Consider the following 22,138-nt stretch of genomic DNA (forward strand, 5'->3'; position numbering starts at 1 on the left):
CATTCTACCCAACAGCAGCAAATTACACATTCTGCTCCAGCAAACACAAAAATTTCTGCAGGATAAATAAATGACACACTAGGTTACAAAACAAATCTCAACAAGAAGTCTTAACATTTCAGTCTTTAAGAAGACTGAAATCATTTCAAATATATTTTCCAATAACAATGGAATGAAACTAGAAATTAATTAATGAAGAAAAGCTGGGAAATGCACAAATATGTTGAGATTTTAAAAAATATTCTTGAGTAACCAGTGGGTCATAAAAGAAATGCAAAGGGAAATTTAAAATTGTTTGAAAACAAAAACACAACACAATAAAAATTAGAAGTTGCCACAAAAGCAGTACCAAAATAAAGTTCACAGCAATAAACATCCACATTAAAAATGGAAGATCTTAAACAACCTCGCTCTACATATCAAGGAACTAGAAAAAGAACAACAAACTAAGCCCAAAATTAGCATGGTGGAGGTAATAATAAAAGATTATAGTAGTAATAAATAAAATAGAGGCTAAAAAGGCAATATAAAGGAATGAGACCTAGCCGTTTTCTTCAAAAGATAAACAAAATTGACAACTCCTTGGCTAGAATATCTATGAAAAAATTGAGAATTTTTAAAAATCAGAAAGCGAAGGCATTACCACAGATTACACAGGAATAAAAAAGACTGCTATGAACAATTATGCACCAACAACTGGATAATCTAAAGTAAATGCATAAATGCCCAATGACATCCAACCTACCAAGAATAATTCATAAGTAAATAGAAAATCTGAATAGAACAATAATGAATAGGAGATTGAATCATAAATCAAAACCTTCTTCAACTCTTTCAACATATACAAAAAGAAGGAATACTTTCAAACTTGAAACTGAACAAGATCACCTAGGAAATGATTGAAAGTAGAGAAAATATTTAAAAGCAAGTTCTTGTACACTTCAATGCATAGGAATAAATATAGCAAATAATTAGCAGAGTGAGAGAAAATATGTTTCCATAAGGAAGGGATGGAATCAACAGATAATGATATCTGGAAATCGAATGAAAAAAATAGTGCTTCAAGAAGAAGATTGTAATCAACAGTGCTAAAATGCTGCTGGATAATTAATACAAAGGCAAACAGAGGTAATCTGTGAAAACAATGGCCAGTTTATAAATACTCTTGTGGGATAAGTGACATGACGTATGCAGACTACTAAGCCTAGTATTTCATTAGTAAGAATTCAATAAATGTTTATAAATAATAATATTTTGAGGCTGGTATTATTCTGTTGTGAAAGTTAATTCATTAGCTGTGAGTGATCTTAATGACATTCAATTAAATAAGATCCATGGAACTCAACAACTAGTGGAAGAGACAGAAGAAACAAATCCAGAGGGCGTGCCCGTCTCAGCCTGTCATCCACATGTTGCAGGTACTTTGAAGGAAAAGAGAAGTTATCCAGTGGTCTTAGATAGAGAACAGATAATGAATAAAGGCATCAAAGAAAAGAGAAGACATATATTAAGACCTACATGGGTTGTTACAATTAAAAGAAAGGAAGGTATATAGTGATGATAGGAGAGGAAGCTAGAATGTTAGGCATGGGCTTTTTTATGTGACATTACAAAATATTCCTAAATGTGTCCTTAATGCAAAGGAAGACAACTGAAGGATTTTGTATAAGGGAGAAACATAACCTCTCCCAATTAGTTATTAAAAATTTGCTGTAGTAAAAAAAAATAAAATATGACTATGAAACAGAGAAAATTGAATCTAAAAGTTAACTAGAATTTATTCTAATAATCAAGGTTAAAATATTTAGTATTTTAGGTGAATGACAGCAAAATTGAAAAAGATAAGAGTAATCAGAAAAATGTTTAAAGGTTAATCAATTTGATTTGATAAACTGGATATAGGTTGAATATGAAAAAAGATGATTCCCAGATACTTCCACATTTCTAAATGTGACCTGTTCTACTCACTAATACAAAAATACCAGGAGAAATTAGATTTAAAAAGAAGTAGATGAATTTTCTTTGCGGTTTATTGACTCGAAAGAGCCTGGGGCATTGATAGGACACCATTGAAGGCATAGGTTTCAAGTCCAGGAAAACATACAGCTTTTATTATGTAATTAGAAAAACACTTACAGAAAAGTAGTAATTGAAGCCAAAATTTTTGGTAGAACCTTCCTAGTACACATAGGATGAGAATAGAATAATGCCAGGGATAGAATTCATTGTTAAAGTCTTGCTAAGACAGGCATGCTGTGTCAGTTTGCATATTACTTATTGACTGACTCAACACAATTCTAAGAAAAACATTTAAATTCTTTTAAAGCTTCTGATAATTCTTAAACAATAATTGAATATTTTATTTAACGAAAGATGGTCAAAAGAAAGGTATTAACATACAAGTGCTTTATTTAATAAGAAAGATGTGTGTCATATGAAATTTAGGTGAACAATAAATAACCCTACAAATGAATGAGTGTGGGGGGTCTTATTGAAGATGTTATGCTTTAAAATTTGGGAATGTCTTCAAATATAACAATATTCAATTTGTATACAATTATATGAAATTTATCTCTGCAGGAACTGGGAAGCATATTCATATATTTTTCGACACTTGTCTTTGGTATTGATATGCTCATTTTAGATGTCTAAAATTGGATGTGTATTTTCTTTTTGGCTAAGGTAGGAAGAGAGGTATTCAATCTGCTGTACAATCATACTAGATACACAGAGTATCACCAATGTAGGAATAGCTATTTGGGCTTAAACAATAAGTAACAAATGAAGTAACTGTGTTTTTAGCTGTTGTAGTGAATTTTTAAAAATTATATTGAACAGTCACTTTTGGAAATGCAAACATGTTAAAGGGTTTAAAAGAATGTTGAACAGTTAAAGAAGTGCAGTGTATTGGACAATTCTCTCTCTCTCTCTCTCTCTCTCTCACACACACACACACACACACACACACACTCTCTCTCTCTCTGTCTCTGTCTCCCCAAAGCAATAAAAATATTAGTTCATACAAGAGAGCAAAATATGCCATGCGTTAAACCCATGGCACACATTTCTCCAGAATTTTGACTATGATGTAAACATAAAAGAAGCAGTTGCCTTTCAGGTGCAGACCAGCCATCACATATGCAGGTTTCTCATTAAACTGTTGGTTCTATAAGATTATTGTTGTGGTTTAAGCTGACTGAACTTCCAGATATATATTGTGCCTTGACTTTTTTAAAGTAAATTGACAACTTGTAATTGTATATATTTATAGGGTACAAAATGATGTTGTAATTTATGTGTACAATGTGGAAGAATTAAATGAAGCTAATTAGCATATCCATCATGTCAACAGTTAACATTTATTTTGTGGTGAGAATATTTGAAATTTACTCTCAGCAATTTGAAATACTCTATTATTAAGTACACTGGCCATTTCTTAACTTGGGGGTCTAATTAATTTGTGAGCCACCTACAATCCTCCTAATAAGTTTCCTTTGCTTAAGTTAGCTGGTGTCATTTTCTCTTCCATGGAATTAAGACTTAAAGCTGGAATATTACATTACTATACATTTAAGTTATTTGAACTTATTATAAATTAAAATGTTGCATAATCTAGTATTAAAAATCATGTTTAAAATTAAATGCATTCCGAAAAATCACATTTCTTAATATTTCTTTCAGCTAAATTTCCTTCAATTTAAATACCAGTATCTTGATATTGTTATTTTGCCATTCTCTAAGAAATTTGGCTAAATTTGCTTCAATGTGGAAAAAACAAAAAGGAAAGGACCCCTTATATTTTGTTATCTAAATAGAGCTTGCTTGTTTATTTTTACTATTACAGAAAATAAATATGTAATAAAATAAATGGGCTTGCCTTTACTATTCAATTGTGAAGAAGCTATGGTTTCAAAACCAGTATCCTGATATTAATTGTAATTCTGCAGTTCTCTAGGAAGTTCTGCTTCATTTGGAATGGTTTGCATAGCTGAGGTTCTGATTGCTTTGGAGCATCAGAGGTTCCTTGGCTATTTACAAAAGTCTCAGAATGTTTGCCTTGGAAAGCTAGGCAAATTCAGTAAAAAGAATGTATCCAAATCCAAATGATTTTCTACAGAATTTTCAGAACTTTCCCTTTGTACTAGGATTTTTTTCACTTTTTTAATATACCTAAAATGACTACAAAGTAATTAAATGGTGTTTCATTAGCTGTCACTCCTAGCAGTTGGTTTTAAATTCTGAGTATTTCTTATAGAGAAAATTAGTTGTTTGGTTTCCTCATAGGTCTCAGGTTTAAAAGCTCCAATGACATGCTACATGTTTCTACAGAGAAACTTTTTGCTTAGGTGACAAGGGAATTTTCTCTCGTGTCGTTAAACTTAAAACTTTTACTTTCTGGGGTAGATTTTGCTGTTTTCACCTGGAAGCAACATTTGTTCACAATGAAGTAAATGATTACCTTTTTTATCTTCAAGTACAGCTACTAATACTACACCTTTTGGAAACACTTTGTTTTTAAATAGCAAGAATTATTCCACACAGCTTTGATACTCACATTAGAAAATTGCTAATAGCATCTTATGTGCAATTGAAGATAACCTTCTTCATTTACTGATTATTCAAGGAACAAAGCTCATCATAGAGTACGCTTAGGTCTACATTTAGTTGGAGAAGACAATTCATCTTAAGTCGGAAAGAACTAGTATAGACAGAGTTCCTTTTGGCTGTGATAATTTGCGCTCAGTTTGGGCATTCTAGAGAACTTTAGAAGGTATCTGAGCATGAAAGGAGCTGTATGTGGAGGTCACTTTTGAATGAAAGCATCTTTACTGATAATTGAGAATAAATTTTAAAAATAATTCAGCCTTCATTATATTTTTAACTCATATATTACTTGTGTTTTAATAAAAGTGTGATTTAACATACAATTAACTACAATCTCTGAATGATACTAAAATTAGTCTTTAGATGGTTTATACAATTTGTTAGCTTCTCAAAAACATAAATTTTACCATCCTGAGTTGATTTTTTGTATATAGCGTAAGGAAGGGGTCCAGTTTCAACCTTCTGCATATGGCAAACCTGCACATGTACCCCTGAACCTAAAATAAAAGTCATTGTAAGAGTGTGTGTGTGTGTATATAAGCTTGTATAAACATATATAACAGGTAATTAATATATAACTTAATATATAAATATGTTATATTTTACATATAAATTATATTATTTTATTAAATAAAAATATATAAATATATAATATACAAATTATATATTATATCTATAATTAGAAACTTAATTACATATGATCATATAATAATTATGTTTTTAAAATTTATGTAAATTATTTTTAATTTATATATATTTTTAAACATATTTATATATGATTTTAATATATATTAAATCTATTACTCATTACATAAATTTTATTTTTATTATTTTTTATTTATATATTAAACAATATATATTTACACATATAAAAGTTAATATATATATATAAATTTTTTAACAGCCAAACCACTGTTTAAATCAGGGTAGCTAGCTGCCACAATAATCAAATTCTGAAATCTCAGAGGCTCAACTTCTCATTTGAGATGACGTCTAATGTGGTCAATTGATTCTCCTTCAGCCTGTAGCCATGACATTTGAAACCCATGTTCTCTAGAGCCACTACAGCAGCAGAAGGGTGAAGGAAGCATAGTAACTCTTTGTTAACTCTGTCCAGTAGTGACACCTATCCCTTCTTTTCACTCCTCATTGGCCAGAAGTACTCATAGGGTTCCAACATAACACTGAGATTGCTGGAAAATGCAAGGTCTCAAATAAAATTTTTGGTGAGGACACCAGCATTAAGCCAATCTTTCTCTCCACCAAAGCTGTACCATTGATTGAAAATTTTTTATCAAAAAGTATTTAGTATCTAAGTCTATAAACGCAACTAAGACATTGTCAGTTACTTGGGTAAATATCAGAAGTGAAAATATTGAATTCAAAATTTTGAACATATTGCAATGAATAGTTTGTGTGCATTAGAATGGAAGAGCAATCTTTCAGTCCTTAAGGCCAATACATGAGTGTTTATACAAATATCAGGTTATATAACAAAGCTCAGCTCTTTTAGAATTTGACATGCTACCCAATCAGCTTCAGACACTCTGAAATAAGACATTAATATTGGGAAACTATTAAAAACATACTTTGGAAAACTTGGCAAAACTTTTGCTTTTTCTTAATATATTTGGCTTCCCTTAGGAAGAAATTACTACCTTCATGCTACTGAAATGAATTGCAACTCAGGCTGAAAACCATGATCTTTCCCAAAGCAGGAATTTCATGATTTGGGCAATTTTGATCAATTTGTAAGTAGTTGTGTAGACCTGCTTCTCTCTAATAACCTCCAGCTTCTCCAAATACTTCTAATACAGGAGAATTAATGAAAATAAATACGTAGAAGTCACAGTTTTCTCAAACGGGGAGAAAAACAAACATTTACTGGAGTCTTACTATATGTTAAGCACAAAACACAAATGTTCTCACATAAATGTCACAGTAACTGGTACTGTTACCATCATTTTTTTTTAATTTTTTTTTTTGGAGACAGAGTCTCACTCTGTCACCCAGGCTAGAGTGCAGTCGTGCGATCTCAGTTCACTGCAACCGCTGTCTCCCAGGTTCAAACAATGCTCGTGCCTCAGTTTCCTGAGTAGCTGGGATTATGGGCACAAGCCACTAACCCTGGCTAATTTTTTTTTGTAATTTTAGTAGAGACGGGGTTTTGCCATGTCGGCCAGTCTGGTCTCGAACTCCTGACCTCAGGTGATCTGCCAGCTTCGGTCTCCCAAAGTGCTGGGATTACAGGCGTGAGCCACCACGCCCGGCCCATCTTTTTTTTTTTTTTTCTTCAAATGAGGAAACTGAGACTTATAGAAATTAAGTAATCTGTCTTGCATCATTTAATCAGTGAAAGGGCCTGGATTATAACACAAATTATATTCCAAATTTGACTCTAAAGTATATTATCTTTCCACCATGACTTTATTTATTTATTTATTTTTCATTATTATACTTTAAGTTCTAGGGTACCACCATAACTTTAAACCAGAAGTCTCTAAAGTTTTCACAGCATATCTATAATGGTAAAAAATAATTTTAATCCAGAATCCTCAATATGTATATACGTTCAAATATATGTGTATTCTAATACATTACATACATTATAAAACAACATAAAAATAGAAACTTTGAAAGGATGAAAAATGCCAGAGGGATTTTAAAATTTATTTTTTATTGATATGTAATGGTTGTGCACATCTATGTGTTTTTTGGAACGTGCGTATAACATGCAATGATCAAATAAGGATGCCTGGAATATCCACCTCAAACATTTATTATTTCTTTTTGTTGGAATCATTCTAAATCTTCTCTTCTAGCTATTTTGAAATACATTATAAGTTATTGTTAACTGTAGTCATGCTATTGTACTATTGAACACTAAAACTTACACCTTCTCTCCAGCTGTATTTTTGTGCCCATTCACCAATCTCTTCATTCTTCACCCCACCCCCACTTTCTAGCCTCTGGTAACCATCATTCTACTCTCTACCTCCATGAGCTCAATTTCTTTTAGCTCCCACGTATGAGTAAGAAAATGTGATATTTGTCTTTCTGTGCCTGGCTTATTTTACTTAACATAGTGTCCTCTAGTTTCATATATGTTGCTGCAAATGACAAGATTTTATTCTCTTTTATTTCTGAGTAATATTTCCTTGTGTACAAATACCACATTTCCCTTATCCATTCATCCGCTGATGGACACTTAGGCTGATTCTATATCTTGGGTATTGTGAGTAGTGCTACAATAAATATGGGATTGCAGAATTATATGTTAGTTCTAGGTTTAGTTTTTTGAGGAATCTCCATGGTGTTTTTTGTAGTAGATATACTAATCTATACACTTCATCAGCAGTGTACAACTGTTCTCCTTTCTCTCCATCCTAGCTATCATCTGTTATTTTCTGTCTTTTTAATAACCATTTTAGCTGTTGTGAGATATCTCATTGTGGTTTTGATTTGCATTTCCCTGATGATTAGTGATGTTGAGCATTTTTTCATATACCTGCTGGCCATTTGTTTGTCGTCTTTGGAGAAATGTCTATTTAGATCTTTTGCCCATTTTAAAATCAGATTTTTTTTTTTTGACTATTGAGTTGTTTGAGTTTTTCATGTATTCTGGGTTATTAATCCCTTGTCGTCAGATGAATAGTTTGAAAATATTTTCTTCCATTCTGTAAATTGTCTCTTTACTTTGTTGATGGTTTTCTTTTCTGTGCAGAAGCTTTCTAATTTGATGTAATCCCGTTTGCCAATATTTGTTTTTGTTGCATGTGCTTTTGATACAGGGTAGGCAAGCCCCTAAATTGGGGCTTAGCCTGGGATGATTCTTGGCTGTACCTAGAGAAGAATTCAAAGATTAGCTAGTGATGTCAGACAGCAACTTTTATTGAAGTAACAGTTTACAGCAGCAGCAAAGTTACTGCTCCTTGCAGAACAGGGCTACCTCATAGGCAGTGTGCCCCAAGCAGCAGCTCAGATACAGTTCTGTAGTCATATTTATACCCAATTTTAATTACATACAAATCAAGGGGTAGGTTATTCAGAATTTTCTAGAAAAAGGGTGGTACTTCTGGGTCATTGCTATGGGAAGAGACAGTAACTTCTCAGATGTTGCTATGGCAATGCTAAACTGACATGGCACTGGTGGCTGTGTCTTATAGAGAGGTGCTTTTACCCCTTCCCTGCTTCAGCTAGTCTTCAATCTGGTCCAGAGTTTATGTCCCACCTCTGGAGTCAAGTCCCACCTTCTACCTTAGAATCTTTAGATTTTTCCAGGTGTAAGATCATGTTGTCTGCAAATAGGACAGTTTGACTTATTTCATTACAATTTCAATGCCCTTTATTTCCTTTTCTTGCCTGATTTACCTGGCTAAGACTTCTAGTACTATGCAGAATAAAAGTGGTGAAAGTGGGCATCCTTTTTTTGTTCCAGTTCTTACAGAAAATGCTTTCAGCTTTTTCCTGTTCAGTATGATGTAGGCTGTGGGTTTGTAATTTATGGCTACAACATATCAAAACCTATGGGATATAGCAAAAACAGTACTAAGGAGAAAGTTTGTAACAATAAACACCTACATCAGAAAAGTGGAAAGACTTCAAAGAAACAACATAACCCATAACCATGCACCTTAAAAAACTAGAAAAGCAAGAACAAACCAAACTCAAAATTAGTAGAAAAAATGATAAAGCTTAGAGCAGAAATACATGAAAATAAGATATAAAAATAAGAAAACAAAAAGTTAGTGTTTCAAAAACATAAAAAATTGGCTTATCTTTAGCTAGACTAAATAAAAGGGAGATGATTCAAATAAATAAAATCAGAGATGGCAAAGAAGACATCGCAACTATTATCACGAAATACAAAGGATCATTAGAAAATATTATGAACAACTATACAACAACAAATTGGATACCCTGGAAGAAATAAATAAGTTCCTGGACATCTACCAAGATTGTACCATAAATAAATAGAAAACCCGAACAAACCAACAATGAGTAATGAGATAGAAGCAATAATAAAAAGTCTCCCATCAGAGAAAAGCCCAGGGCCTGATGACTTTACTCCTCTATTCTACCAAACATTTAAAGAAGAACTAACACCAATCCTACTCAAACTATTCCAAAACATTGAAAAGGAACGAATACTTCCATACATTCTATGAGGCTAGTATTGCCCTGATACCAAAAACAAAGACACAACAAAAAGAAAACTACAGGCCAATAAAACATAGATGAAATGATCCTCAACAAAATACTAGCAAGCCAAATTCACCAGCATATTAAAAAGATCATTCACCATGATCAGTGGGATTCATCCTAGGGATGCAAGGATGGCTCCACATATGCAAATCAATAATCCAGATACATCACATTAACATAATGAAGAACAACCACATGACCATTTCAATAGGTGCTAAAAAAACTGATAAAATTCAATATACCTTCATGATAAAAACTCTCAACAAAATGAGTGTAAAAGGAACATACCTCAAAATAATAGAAATAGAGGTTTTAATTTTTTATATCTTAATGGAACATCTTGTGCACTTTCCATAGAGACACTGTAAAAAAACATCCATTCTTAGACATTTTTATGTTTAAATATTTATAAACTTACAAGATATAAAAATAGCTGAGAGAGGTTCAATGTACTCTTCATCCAACTTCTCCTAATTTTATGGTCATGTATATCAAAACTAGGAAATGACACTGACACACTAGATTAACTAGACCAGATACTTTACTCAAATTTCCCAAGAAAAGTATAGATTTTTAGAAACAAAATGATCTTATCACTTGGAGAAATAATAAAATACTCTGTGATACATTTGGAAGGTGCTTTTTAATTCACTAAGACCTTTGTGATTCACAAAGTCCCTAAAATGTATAAGCAACCATCAAGTGAAAGTTAACGGCTCAGCTGAGTCAGTAGTTCATAGCGTTTAAGAGCACCTGTTATGACTTGATTTGAAACTGTGTGTCAACCTTTAATCTATGCCTCTTATAATGGGCATAATAACAGTATCTACTTTATGGCGTATTAGCTATTCTAAGTTGCGTTATTTTCCTAGTTACAGAAAAAGAAATACACTTAGTTCAGTCTTGACTTACCTGAATTTCAACTTACTAATTTAGCACAAAGTTGGACTTAAATTGAGTTCTTTCTACCCAGATGCTTTTCCTCCCATGCTATGTGTCTCCTATCCAGGGAAGGAGGAAGGAGAGAATAGAGAATACTACAGCATGACACTCATTGCACCCCACTCTGAATGCTTTTAGACCTTTTATTCTTAGTTTAATGCTTATTTTTGTTAATTATCCCTATTGAAAACAACAAAATTTCTTCAGTCATTTCAATGTCAATTTAATCTTAGTCAATTATTAATAAAAATGCATTATTGTTAATAGCGTCCTACTGGCCAAAAATCACAGATATTACAGAAATAATCAGATATCGAAAGTGTTTTAGTTTCTGGAACTAATGGTATCCTAAGACATTTGGTTTTCCATTTAGGTAAAAGATACCAAACTGTAACTGTAATTTATATTATCATTTAATTTTTTAATTCTAATCTTATAAAGACTTCCTGCTAGTCTTTAGCAACAATGAAAAATTACACATTCAAAAACAAAACATACAAACAAAACACCCTCATTATTATTTATCTAAGGTGTTGCTTAAGGCTGCCAGGGTAATAGTAGATGATAGTTCTCAGCTAAAGACAAATTTGTTGCTACAGATCAACATGTAAACCAGAATATTTAGCACAATTTTTCTTGTACAAGCTTACCCAATCCCAGGTTTTAGAAAAACATCCAGATTTAGCATAGATATGTTCTGTTTAAAGCCACAATGTGAAAGTGCAGCCAATTTCAGTACAACATCACATGTTGAATATTCTTTTCCTGTCATATGGGAAATTTTTATTTAATTTTCTAACTTTTTAAAGTAATCTTCACATGTCCTTCAATAAATGTAAACATTAACTGTTGCTATTATCCTAGTTCTGTTTTAGAAGAATTATATTTATCATACCTATTAATAGTTCACATGAAGCAAGAAACCTAATATTTATATTTCACAATAAATATTATGGATATCTCTCTCAGGGAAAGAAACTGTTTAGATAATCTGCTTTTCACATAGAAAATCTTGTTTCTAAATTTTAGAGACTATAGTTTTTGTCTTAACTTTTTTCATGTTAGAGACAGTTTTTACTGTAAAAGTAAAATAGTGCCTTGTAGCTATAGTTAGCAATCCTTTTTTTGTTTTGTTTTTGCAAAAGGGGAAAATTATGGAAGCTATAAATAAGTAATGATTGCCAAAGATCAGAGGATTTTTACGTAAGACCAAAGCAATTTAATCTAGTGCTTTGATACAAGTATTTAATAATTCAGCACAATGATAATAATGGCATCTTGAGAATTTCCAACAACTGATTTGCCCTCCAAGGTGTTAGAAGATGACTAGAAATTGAATGGTTTTAAGTCATGAATTAATTTTTGAACCTTTTCTAGATGTGGGGTGAAGTGTATTCTTTTAAATAGTTGCTATCCAATCTCTTTAGTGAAAATACAAAAAAAAATGTTAATACATTGGTCCTCTGTGTAGTAGAATCCACTAAGCCAGAGGCAGAATAGCATTTTTATTTCCCTGAGTCAAGCATTCAAAATCAGTAGATTCAAAAAATATATTTCACACGTATCATCTTCATGTAATTTTTCCTCGTCTTTTTATAAATATGCCTACAGATGTGATCCAAAATGGCCTGATTCTCAGACTAGAGTGAGCCAGTTCTTGCTCAGTGGGTCACTTTTGCCTCCTTCTAACCAGTTGCATCTTAGACTGTTTAGTTTTTCTAAGAGTTTAAATTTTCTCATCGGTAAGATAAAGGAATTGGACTCGGTAATCTCAGTAATCTCCTCTAGTTCTGAAGTGTTCTGAGCATATTACTCTAAATAATTTCTGAAAGGAGAAGGCCCTTCATGATTCAGCCTCATCCTATTTGTCCAACTAGCCGTAGAGTTACTGACAGTTCTGTAAATCCCAGGTTGCTTCATGAGCCCACGTTGATTCTTGTATAAATGGAAAGTCCTTTCTGCCTTACATTACAAGGAAACACCTATATATTCTTCAACACCACGTTCACTTATCTTTACTCTAAAAAAAATTATTTATTTCAGTCTTACAGAGTTCATTATGTTCTCCTTAAGCCATCACTTTTATTGTCATATTTTTCTCTGTTTTCACATCAATCGTTCTAAATAATATTCTTTTAAACATCCATGTCACTAAATAAACTATGATTTCTTTGAAGATAAGAATCATGTTTTGTGTTTGTGCCTCTACAAGAAATGCATTTTACATTCTGAATACTCAGTAAATGAGTGGTAAATAAGAGTCAATTAAATAGTTAATAATTCAAGAGTATATTAATGAAAAGAATATTGGAGACATAAGCTTGACATTATGGTATCAATTCTGTCAATTATTGATTTCTCATTCTTGTATAAATCACTTCAATTTACTGAGCCTCTTTGGTCAAGTATCAATAATAATGCAACATTGTCTATCTTGTTGGACAGGTCTTATGATCATATGTTATGATAATTCATAGCAAGTTACATGAATATATGTTATTAAAATTATATATAAAGCATCATGTCATATAGCATAAATATATGCAATTTTGTCTATTGAAATAATTAATTAAAAATATGTGTAAAACTACTTTAAACTGCAAAGAGATCTAATTGTAAAGGATTATTGTGTGTTATTAACTACCACAATCCAATATATTGGGGGTGTACTAGATAGTTTGATTTTGTTTTTCCACTGCTTAGCACATCCTCTAAAGAAAATAAAAGGAGCTGAACTTCAAGTCAATCAAACAAATTTTATATGAACATTATCCATCTGAAGTATTTACTACCCAATTGGTAACCCTGTTATTTTGTCTTATTTGCCTACTTTGCCCAATACAGTATATGAGATTTTTCAAAAGCTATCTGGTCAGCCAAACATGATGATGTTTAGAACATAAAAATATAATTTTTTGATCAACGCAAAAATTAGTTATTCTTCTGTACTGGAAAAATTAATACACATGCAGGCTGATATTTTAATACATTCAGGACTCTTCAGTGTAACAGAGGTACTCATGAAATCATGGGAGTGCCCAAAAGATATCCTAAAAGTATGCCATTAATACAGTGCTTACTTCAAGTTGACCTCTTTGACCAGGTCAAACTTCAAGGAGATCTCTTTAAATAGCTGCTATATCACACTCCCGTGACTCCTAAATACAAATTTTTGTGTTCAATACCAAAATTAATTGAGAACAAAATAAAAGCCTTCCACTTTGGGGGATATAGTAAGAAGAGCAAGGTAGACAAGGGAGAAAAACAGACATCGGGGAAAGAGAAAAACAGCTGCCAGGAGTTTGGAGTTTCTTGGTTATTCTTCCTACCTTCCATCTCTGCCTCCTACTCTGCTCCCCATCCACTTTATAAACCTGGAGTTGAGGTCAGACAGAAACTGAGAAGTGTTTAGAACCATCCAGGTACATGAAAGCCAAGAAGGTCTTGCTCTCTCATGTTTGATCATCTTTTAGGCAATCAGCCTGAGGCATCGCTTCTTAGAAAACCTAGCAAGTAGTAGGGGTGGCAGAAGGAGACTTTTTTGTAGTTTTCTGGGGCATCCTTAGTTCTGGTGGGCTTGCACAGAACCCAGATGAAGCTAAATCTGGCTGAAGAGATAGCCAAAAGAGTGTTGTATAAGATTTAAGGATTGTTTTGATGGTGAGACACAACATACTGACTTTCAGATAGATGAAAGTCAGAAGTCTTCATTATTTACAACGTTGAGCTAGAGAATGCTGCCACATAGAGGGTTGTACCCAGGGACATGGTAACAGCAAATTGGAATTGTGGAAGGCAGCTAACTTATGGCAAGTAAGTAGTAACCCTAGATTTCCCAGGATTCCTGTGGCTTGACTAATTTGAATAATTTTGTGGCTCTGAGACATAACAGGTATCCCTTTTGTCTGGGATCTGGTCCCAGGGCCACTAGGGAAGGTGCATAGTGGCCCGGAATACAAGAGCCTCATAACAGAAGTGTTTGGGGTGTGTATTTAATCAACTGCTCAAGATAGGGAGCTGATAAGCTTGTAGCCAGGCCTTAAAACTGGGTTAAGATGGCACTTCACAAAACAAAATGAAACAAAATATTTTATACTTAACTCCTTGATGGCTTGACATCAGTTTTGAGCTTGATTATTTGGGGTATTTGAGTGGCCCAAGTAGTAGAGGAAACTTTTAGAGTGTCGGACTTAAGTTACCCCAAATAATATAGAAATAATTTTGTTATGAGAGTGGAAAGGAATGAAAAGTCTAAGGATTCCCGGTAGGCTGGCCCCATATCTAAGGTCCCATTTATATGGCATTAGTCAAGAAAATAAATTTAAAATGCTTAGAGTCTCTAACAATATTTTGGTGAGGTTGTAAGGTATGTTACAGCATTAGTTACATTATTTATGACAATAATATCTTGATGTACTTATTGGGTCAGTTGAAGGTGACAGGTACAACAGTTATATTACTGGATTATATGGACTTACAATTCTGTAAGGTATTTAAAAGTGAGTACTATTTGTTTGTGACCAAGTGATTGTCATGGTTAGAGACATAGAGTGCGAGCTTGTGGTGGTGCGTTAAAGGGGGGAGTAGTAAAAAGCTCTGGGAGTGGGAAGTCCAGTTAAATGGTACACCAGTATGAGGCAGTTACCTACTGAAACAAGCAATAATCTCCATTAATTTTTAGAATGGCAATTATAGTAGTAACCTCCACAAGATTTTCCTTTAGAGACCACTTGTACACTGTTGGTGGACATGTTAAATAGGATAGCCATTTATGGCTATGGATCCATTATGGAAAATGGATCAAGGTTCTTCAAAAAACTAAAAATATAACAACCATATGATCCAGCAATCCCACTTCTGGGTATATATTAATGTAATACTATTCATTCTTTTAAAAAAAATAAATAAATAAAATTCTTTTATTTGCAACAACATGGATGAATCTTGGGAACATTAAGTGAAATAAACCAGGCATCGAAAGATAAATACTGCATGATTTCACTTATATGTGAAATTTTTAAAAGTCAAATTCACAGAAGTTGAGAGTAGAATGGTGATTACCAGAGGCTCTGGGTTGCAGTTGGGGATGGAGAGGGGAGAATGGTGAGACGCTCTTCCAATAGCACAAAGTTTTAGTTAGACAGGAGGAATAAGTTTTTGAGATATTTTACACAACATTATGACCATAGTTAATAGAAATGTGTATTTCAAAATTGCCAAGAGAGTAGATTTCAAATGTTTCACAGCAAAAAAAAAAAAAAAAAAAAAAAAAATGAAATAAGTAAAGTGCTGGGTATGTTAATTAGCTTGCATTAACTATTCCACATTGTATACATGTATTAAAATCCCATTGTATCTCATAAATATATGCAATTATTGTTTCCCAATTAGAAATTACAATAATAATAATAAAAGGTTTTCCTTTAGTAATGAGAGGGTAGTGATATAAGTCTTGCAGAAAACAAGAAGTATACTTGCATCATGGGCCAAGCAAATAGCAAGCTCAGGAAATGTAATAGAATCCCTAATATCAAAGGAAAAAAGCAACAAATATCCCATGTCTAATTTGCTAGTGCCCTAGGAGAGGCAGCCCATGGACATTGCTGGGATAGTATTCTCAGTGTCTGGAGTTAAGCCATTTCCAATGCAGCAATGAAAACATCTCCAACAGCAAAGTCTTTGGCTGAGGTGATGTCATCTGGGAAGTGGATACCCACTTAAGTTGATGTGTGTTATTTTTAGGTGGCTCTATGGTATTTTATGAGGCTGAGTTAGTCATGGAATTTGAAGACAACACTGGGCATGAGATATTAACTTGCAAATATTTTTATTTTTATTTTTATTTATTTATTTATTTATTTTGAGATGGAGTCTCACTGTGTCACCATGGCTGGAGTGCAGTGGTGAGATCTCGGCTCACTGCAACGTCCACCTCCCGGGTCCAAGTGATTCTCCTGCCTCAGCCTTCTGAGTAGCTGGGACTATAGGCGCACTCCACAACGCCCAGCTAATTTTTTATATTTTTAGTAGAGACGGAGTTTCACCATGTTAGCCAGGATGATCTCAATCTCCTGACCTCGTGATCTGTCTGCCTCGACCTCCCAAAGTGCTGGGATTACAAGCATGAGCCACTGCACCCTGCCCAACTTGCAAATATTTTTATAGTCAAGGTATTTGGTGGGCACAAAGCAAATAAAGATGATGCCAGCATCAATGATACTGCCGTAATTGGACTAAAGCATCAGAATACTACTTGCACAATGAAAGCTCTAATTAAGGGTTGCCAAATCTAAAAACTCCTAACAGTCCACAGTTTGCCCATATAGATAATGAGAGGAGTTTTGCTGCAGATAGGTTTTAAATCATATGGCCTGATATGTTGTCAATAGGGTACCAGTTTGTTTACCAATTAAAATATCTGTGGCTGAGACTAGAGTTCCAGCATTCATCTGTAGGTGAGCCCTCCAATTTTCCCAATTACTATGAGCTCTTTGCTTTAGCTGTTGGTTCAGTTGATTACAGACAAGCTATATTAGTCCATTTTCACACTGCTATAAAAAAAAAACTACCCCAAACTGGGTAATTTATAAAACAAAGAGGTTCAATCGACTTATAGTTCCGCATGACTGAGGAGGCTTCAGGAAACTGACAATCATGGCAGAAGGCAAAGGGAAAGCAAGGCACATCTTCTCATGGTGGCAGGAAAGAGAGAGCGAATGAAGGGGAAGTGCCACTTTTAAAGCATCAGATCTTGTGAGAACTCACTCACTCACTGTCATGAGGACAGCATGGGGGAAATTGCCCCCGTGATTCAATCACATCCCACGAGGTCCCTCCCTTGACAGGTAGGAATTACAATTAGACATGAGATTTGGGTGGGGACACACAGCCAAACCATATCACCAGCCATTGAGATCTTTGGGGTCCCCAGCCTGCATTAGCCCAACACAGTGAATGCAGGCCTCAGGATTTGCCACATGTGACTGAAAAATGGCCTACTTGGAGGGTTTCGGGTCTCTGGGTTGCAAACCAGTGAACATACCCAGACCAACAGTAACAAGACCAAGAGTCAACAGAATATTATGTAGCTGCATTTGGAAGGTCTTCTTTGTCTGATGTTGATTTTCCTCCACCTTTTATTATTGCCAAGTGTGGGTTTTCTGATGTCATCATTATGAGATATGGTGTTAATTTTATTATCTCCAAATGTAATTTTTAATTTACTAAGCGGAGTTTTATATCTCCCTTTTTGGTAGTCCACACTAAGTAGGAATGGCCCTGGACAACTAATTGTAGTTTCCTAGAGAAGATTGGAGGGAGAACCTGGATTAGTTATCCACCCTCTTACAATGCAAATTTTGAGGAAGATTTTCTTGGATGGTAGGAATTCAGGCTCAAATGGGTCCTACACACTAGGTGAAAAAGTGCCTGGCCCATTGGACAATCTGTGGTGAATGGGTACCAGGGACGTAAATGCCCAATTTGGCCTACCTTTATGGGATGGAGGAAAGTTAAAAATATCTATAAAGATATCAAAAAATACCCATTTGATATGCTTTGGCTCTGTGTCCCCACCCAAACCTAATCTCAAATAGTAATCCCCACATGTCAGAGGAGGGACCTGGTGGGATGGGATTAGATCATGGGGGCAGCTTCCCCTCTGCTGTTCTTGCGATAGAGTTCTCATGAGATCTGAAGATTTTAAGAATGGCAGTTTCCCCTGCGTGTGCTCTCTCTCTCCTGCCGCCTTGAAAAGGTACGTGCTTCTCCTTTGCCTTCTGCCATAATTGTAAATTTCCTAAGGCCTATTCAGCCATGCAGAACTATGAGTCAATTAAACCTCTTTTGCTTATAAATTACCCAGGCTCTCATAGTAGCTTTATAGTACCATGAAAACAGACTAATAAAACATTTCTAAATGGCCTCATGTATTATGAATCCTTATATACATGGAGGCAAGACATGTTCATAGGAAATGATGGGAAATTTCTTCAAATTTTGTATGAGGTATGAGTCAGTCAAGTGACCTTGAATTAAGAGAGGGCAAGAACTGGGGCAAAATAAAGATGCATTTAGGGGTACCTCGGTCATTCTGTAAAATAAATAGGGGTTCGTCGAAGGGCTTCTTAGGTTCTAAATTACACCAGCTGTCTGGAACCTATTGGAGAGGTAAAAGTTCAATTGAATGAGCCCAACACTGGATTCTAAGAGGTGAAGTGTGTTCCTTGATCATGATAAGTAGTGTGTGGAACTCAAAAAGGGATAAGGAGTGTCTGGGAGGCCTTTTATTATGGCCTTAATATATGTAGAAATGTGTATGACCTTGATTTATAGTTTGGGTATCCATGAGGCAAACTATTTCCAGAATTCTTTATCCTGAAGGGGACAACTTTTCGGCAATGGCCCAAGAGTTTGTAAAAATGTGCAGATGGAGCCATTTGTTGTTCAGGACATCCAGTGTTAAGAAGACTGCCTGAAGTTTGGCAATCGTGCTGAACCTTTGGGTCCTGTCCTTTAGCAGGAGCATCCCAGTTAGGGATAGAAACCAGCCACATTCCACTGAGTTCCATCACTTATGATGGTGGCAATGTCATCCATACAGTCTATGAACTCCCATTGTTACTTTCAGCTCCAAATCAGGAAAGGTCACCAAACAAGGTTTGCACTTGAGGACAGGGTAACAGCAAACTGGAGCTGTAGGTGACAGTTTGTGTGTAGAAAATGGGGTGAGGTTAGCTAGGTTTCCAGGCTCCTTGTGGATTGTCTAATTGGAATCATTTTATGGACTCTGGAGCATAAGGGCTCTCCCTAGTTGTATGGTATCATTAGCTCAAGTACCTAGCAGCGCACAGTGTGAGAGCCCAACAAGGGAAGTAGTTGGGATGTATACTTAACTGCTTAAGAAAGGGAACCAATTGGCCTACAGCCAGGGCCCCAAGACTAGGTTAAGACAGTGTTCCAAAATAAAAACAAACAAAAAATACAAATATATTAAAGGGGGCTACAAAAGAGGAGCGGGAATAGCCTTAGCTGCAGGAGAAGACATCCTAGGCCAGACAAATAGAAATCATGGTCAGACCCCAGGCAGATATTCAGCACCAGAGTGACTGGTTCACTGTTGATGCTTTTTGACTGAGTTCATCCCCAAATACCAACAGAGCAGACAGCACCTGGACTAAAATTGTCCTCAGTCATGGAGGTGAGAAGAGCCAGACAACACTGCCGAGATGAGAACTGCTACCCAATGTGCCAGAAGATCATATACATTCTACCTTCCTCCTTTCCAGCCCCCAACTGAGACCCAGATTGAGAGAGATGTAAGAGAAGGATGAAGAGCTCTTGAAAAATATAATTTTACATTAAAAATCCAAGGAAAGACAAAATTACATAGGAGACCTTTTAAATCATTGGATTGCATTGAATTTACTGGTTAGGACTAAATGATGTATTTTTTTTCCTACACTCTGTATTGGTAAATTTTGGCCAACCCAAACAAAACAGATAGGCTAATTTTAGTCTGCAGACAGCTGGGTCACATTCAATTTCTGGCTCAATTTATATTCCTGAAGTTTATTATTTTCCAATTGCTTTTAGTCTCCAGTACTTTCTAGACCCAAAAGATACATGTACACCCACTTGCTGCTTCTTCATGGTTGCTAGGTATACATAGCTCCTTTAACCTAAATTCTCTGGGACACAACATAGTATAGATGGAAAACTTGTAAATATTGCCTGAAACACTTTGCAAACTATTGTACCTGTTTTGTCTTATCAGTCTTTCCCTCTCCAGTGGATGATATGTCTCATGCTATTGGAAATACCATCCCTTGATGCCGTAACTCCCTAGAGTTACAACTATGTTCCTTTGCTCATTCTCAGAGCTGAATTCCATTGAGATTGTGTCAATATTTATATCTATATCCTTAGCTTCTATTATAAATTTATTTTTTAAAATATCATCTTATAAATATATGTGCAGAAACGTATGTATAAAGTATATGTATAGCTTACAGAATAAAATAGGACAAATGCCAATATACTCACTGTCCAGCCTAAAAACTCAAATATCAGTAGTTGAAGCCTCCTCATACAGTTGTCTCAAATTCATTCTTCTTCCTCTCTCAAATATATTTTTAAACATTCTCTTTTTTTTTTATTTTTTCACTTTAGTGCATGTGCATGTACGTATTCACTATATTGTTTAGTTGTTTTTTTTTTTATTTTCTACAAATTAAATTATGCATATGCTTCTATGACTTGGTTTTGTTATCCAACATTATGCTTTTTGGAAATTCATCCATGCCAGTATGTTTAGTTCATGCCAGTATCTTTAGGTTTTTTTATTTGTTCTTACTAGAATAAGTCTGCTATAGTAATTAGGGTTAAGTTATGCTGAAAGTGACAGAAAACTGTTTGACAGAAAAGTAACAGAAAATAAATATGCCTAAACAAAATAGAAATTTATATCTCCTCCATATAAAAACAAAATAGGCAGTTCGGGGCCTATTTTGTGCTCCATGTTAACAAGAACCCAGGCTTCCTTTATCATATTGTTTCATCATGTCAGGCCTCCAATCCCAATTTCAGCTTCATATTCACAATTGCAGATGCAGTTTCAACCATCATGTTGGCAGCCCAGCCATCAGGAAGAAAAAAAGAAGGAAAGAGACCGCACACATCATCCTTTAAAGAACACTAACCAGAAGTTACACACACCACTCCTGCTCAAATCCCACTGCATACAACTAAGTCTTTCACCATGCCTACCTGTAGTCTTTATTCTGGTTGACTATGTGCACAGCCAATAATCTGGGGTTTTAGTATTTTAGAAAGTGGTGAGAACAGATAATGGGAAACAGCTAAAACTCTCTGCTAACCCTGCTGTGGATATTCTTATACAGGAATTACGGTGAATACATGCAAGGATTTCTCTCAGAGAGGAATGGCTAAGTCAAAGCATATGCACATATTTAAGACTATGAATAGGCCCGGTGTGATGGCTCACGCCTGTAATCCCAGCACTTTGGCAGGCCGGGGCAGGCCTGACCAACATGGTGAAACTCCATCTCTCCTAAATACAAAAAATTATCTGGGCATGGTGGGCAGCACACCTGTAATCCCGGCTACTTAGGAGGATGAGGCAGGAGAATCGCTTGAACCTGCGAGATGGAGGTTGCAGTGAGCCAAGATTGTGCCACTGCACTCCAGCCTGGGCAACAAAAGCGAAACTCTGTCCCCTACTCCCCCGCCCAAAAAAAAGATGATGGGTAAAGCAAATATTCTCTACAGTGATTACTTAGTTTATACTTACCCTTGAAATGTTCTTTATCTTCCTTGATATGTGCTAATTTGTTTTCTTTCTTCTTTTTTTGGCAATCTGTTGTGA

This window comes from Papio anubis, chromosome 4 (genome assembly GCF_008728515.1).
Source record: "Papio anubis isolate 15944 chromosome 4, Panubis1.0, whole genome shotgun sequence".
Classification (NCBI taxonomy): domain Eukaryota; kingdom Metazoa; phylum Chordata; class Mammalia; order Primates; family Cercopithecidae; genus Papio; species Papio anubis.